Here is a 4376-nt window from a genome sequence, read left to right on the forward strand (position 1 = left end):
AAAGAAAGAAAGAAAGAAAGAAAGAAAGAAAGAAAGAAAGAAAGAAAAAGAAAGAAAGAAAGAAGGAAAAAGATGAGGGGAAAGCAGATCAAGAGAACAAGGGAAGAAGAACAAGAACAAGAAAAAACAAAGAGGAGGAAAAGGAAAGAAGAAAGAAAAAGAACAATAACAACAGCAAGAACAAGAACCAGAGTAATAGGTAGAATAAGAAGAGCAATAACAGGAAGAACAATCACAAAAAGAACAAGAAAAACAAGGAGGAAAAGGAAGAGGATCAGCAGGAGGAAGAGGAGAATAATAGACAGCACCTAAGCCTCTAAGTAGTGCCATGTTAAAAATGAATTGAATGATGATTGACTAAACAAGATTTCATGCTGTGGAGACAAATAGGTAATATGTATACAGGTATTATATTCATAGTAACAAAAGAGCTAAATTTGAACCATGATAGTATTTATTGGAATAGAAAGCTTTATTATCCTTGTCTTACAAAATAATTTAACAAGTTTGTATTTTACTTGCTTCTTGATAGAATTTTAAAAGTTCTATTTTCCATCCTAATGAATTTTTGTTGAAAATGGTCATGGATATCTTTTGTTTTATATCACTTGCATTTCTCAACTTATCCCTCTCCTCTCAAGAAAGTGTTACTCAAGAGTACCATTTCTGATAACAGGACAAAAATAACAAAAGAGAAAAAAATTCAGCATTCATCAACCACGTATGGCATTATATGGAGTCTTCTACACTACAAAGCAGAGAGGAAGATGCATTTCCAAATCACTTCTTTGTAAATAATCTCAGGCATTACAGTTTTATAGCAATCAGTTCTGATTATTTTTTTTTTGTTTTTATTTCACTTGTTTGTAGTCACTGTATATACAGGGTGGTCAAAAAGTCTTACCTAAAACACCATTAAGATTTTGGGGACATGCTATATCATTTTTCCTGATTATGCTTAATTTTTGTCATGTAAGTAAATGCATTTCAAAATTTATTTTTAAGAAATCTTTATTCCTTTATGCGTCAGTGCTTTTTGTTAAAATCCTAATGTAAATCTCAATTAATGTACAGATAGTCATATCCATGTATCCAAGATATCAAAGATAAATTTTTTAGGAAATAAAATAAATGTGATAAGATAAAGAAAGCTGTGGGAAATCTGAAACTTACATCTTTGAAGAATATGTAGAGAAAAACATAAGAAAACAAATTCAGAACCTTTTAACAATACCAAAATCTTGGCTCAGTTTGCACATCTAAGTGAACAATGCTTTAGAGGAAAATATATAATTTGGAAAAGTTGCTAAGACATATTGTTGGCTCATTCAGAACGTGGAGAAACATTTTGCACAATTTTTTCTCTGAAGTCCAAGAAGTTTCATTGTTCAAGATGTTCTGGTTTCAGCAATCAGAAAAGATATGCATCTTAGCATTGTACTCCAAATGAACTAGTCTGAGTCCCTTCAGACATTTTTGGCAACAGAAGAGTATGTGGATTATGTGAGATAGGAAGTAAACAATAGACCTGCATTTCACAACCATATCACATTCATATCTCTCACTCAGATTTGTTTTTACACATTCAGGCTGTCCTAAGTTTATGAATGTTTTGCATTCCAAAAGCTAATCTGAAATTTTTTCTAACTTGGCAACAAATTTTCAGGGTAAAAAAGTCATCATTTTTTGTGTTCTTTCTCAGTTTAATGCACACAAATCTATTTAAATAATAATATAACTGATACATAGCACTCTATAATACCAACATATTCAAATTCAGTAAATTATATCATCAAAGAGCAAATATTTATCAAACAGCTATGCTGCTAAGTATTGGGGATATAAAGACCAAATGGAATTGCTCTCAAGGATCATACATTCTATTGGGTAGAAACATGTATGTATATTTAGATAGGTAAAGGATTGGTTAAATCTTACTATATGTCAGGCTCATACTGAGCACAAATAAAGGAAACAAAGTGATAATTTCTTGAAGAGGAGTTTTCACTTTAAAGAGGGAAGGTAACACATAACAGAACTAGAAGGGGGTGTGGAAGCAGGGTAGCTGTGGCAGGAAGCTCAGATTTAAAATATGATATAATGAAAACCTATCAGAGCCCAGCTTCCCAGGTTTTGGTGAGAGGGAAATGAGGATGATTTCTAGAATGCAGGTGGCATTGTGTAAAAATGATGCATATATGTATGTCTACCTATATATACCCACAGACACAATAAATGCAAGGGAATTTGGGAGGGAACCACTAATTTTGAGGAACATCAGGAAGAGTTGAGACACTGAATGGCAAGTCTATATACAGCTATATTTATAACATGTTGACAGCAACCAACAGATGTAGGACAAAACTGTGTGGTAAGCAAGCTGAATTTTGAAGAAAACTAGGGTTTCTAAAATGAGATGAGGAGTGGGTACATTCCAGGCACGTTGATGTCCTGAATGAAAAGGTAAGAAGATAAGAGATGTATGGTCATGCATGAAGAATAGCAGGAATGCATTTGGTTGGCTGCAGAATGGTATGTGGGGAGTAACTTATAATAAACATGGAAAGATAGGTCAGAAACAGTTTAAGAAGGATTTAAAATGCCAAACCCTGGTATTTGAATTTGTTGAGCAGAGGAGCGATATGGTGCCTTAGGAAAAATCATTATCAGTTTTGTGGATTCAGGATTAGAGAAAAGGGGTAATACTGAGGCAGTGTCAAAATAAGAGGCTGCTACTATTGTTCAGGTGGGAGTTGATGAGAATCTGAAACTGAATGATAGCTATGTGAGTGGGGAAGAAGTGAATATATCCCAAAGATTCTGTGAAGGTAAAAACAAGATGTAACAACAGACTGCCATGTGGAGTAAGTGAATGAGTAGTCTAGGAAGATAACCAACAAGAATGATTGGGAAGATGGTGGTTTTCTTGACAGTAACAGGAAAATTGGAGAAAAGAGGGTAACAGAGGAAAGATAATGAGTACCCTTTTGAACATTTTGAGTTTGAGATAACTATGGAATGCCCAATTCACGATGCCCAAAAGGTACTTAGTGATGGGACAATGGAGTTCAGGAGAAATGTTTAGTGCTAGATATATAATTCTAGTAATCATCTGCATAGAGACAGTAAGCCTAGAGGTCAAGATGGGATCAGCAAGCAGAAAATATAGAAGGAAGGGTAAGAGAACTCAGAGAGAGCCTTGGAATACATTCTCTATTGGTATGCAGAAGCTTAAAGATGCAGCAAAAGAGACAGAGAAAGCAACCAGATAAGCAGGAAAAGAAAAGGAAAGAAGAATGTCATGAAAATATAAATGGAAATAGTATACATAGGAGGGTGACTGATACTATCAAAGGTTGAAAAGGGGTTAAGAAGGATCAGAAATGAGAATAGGCCATCGGATTTGGCAGTTAAGCAGTTTCAGTTGAATGCTGAGGTCATAGCCAAATTGTAGAGGGTTTAGAAGCAAGTGAAAGGAGAGGAAGAGTAACCACCTAGTGCAATCGGTTTTCTTCAGGAGTTTATTAAATTGGTTGTTTAATGCTGTGCACATCACTTAACTTCTCTTGGCTCTAGATAATTTTCTAAGACTGTAATTTGGAAAGAAGGTGCCAACCTACACTGGAAGAGGGAAAGAATTCCTTGTACTAATGAAATCATGTCGCCACCATACTTATTGCCATTATACATGTTTTACTTTTTTGGGGGGAGTGTACAAATAGCTGCAGTGAAATCTCCATTGATTCTGTGAAATATACATCTTATTTGTTTCATTAAAAATAAATCCCCTCTCTTTTGAAATGATATACCTCTAGTTTCATCAGTGAGATTGTTTTCCCTCACTCATTCAGAGAACAACTCCTTTATAAATTGGTCATTAGTTTTTGAAAATTGAAGGTGAAAAAAATAATTATCCTGAATCTAAACTGACCCTTGGACAACATATATAGCACCAGGCTTGCATTGGAAACCTCTGCAGTTCAGTAGTACCTGAGGGCTAGATACTGAGGTCCACGTAGCTTTGCACTAGTCAATTCAACAATCAGGACACCGCAGTACCAATTGAGTGGCTCTAAAACTGAATGTAGTAATGCCAACGGGACATTATATCAAGAATTCTGGTGATCTAAAGAAGTTTTGACATATGAAATGAGAAGTTGGATCTAGGTCTAGATTCTGTGCCTTTGGGTCATGTAATCAAACTGCTGTTGTTTAAGAAAATATGATTTCCAGTATTGCTACTTATATATATTTAATTAAAGTGAAGCAACAAGATTATGGTCTATAACTTTATTACAGAGTACTGTGCGGAAGTTAACTCAATAAGCATTTATTTATTATATATATATATATGTATATATATATTATATATATGC

The sequence above is a fragment of the Petaurus breviceps genome, unplaced genomic scaffold (genome assembly GCF_028583685.1).
Source record: "Petaurus breviceps papuanus isolate PSGF00001 unplaced genomic scaffold, PetGlider_PUasm1.0 90769, whole genome shotgun sequence".
Lineage (NCBI taxonomy): Eukaryota > Metazoa > Chordata > Mammalia > Diprotodontia > Petauridae > Petaurus > Petaurus breviceps.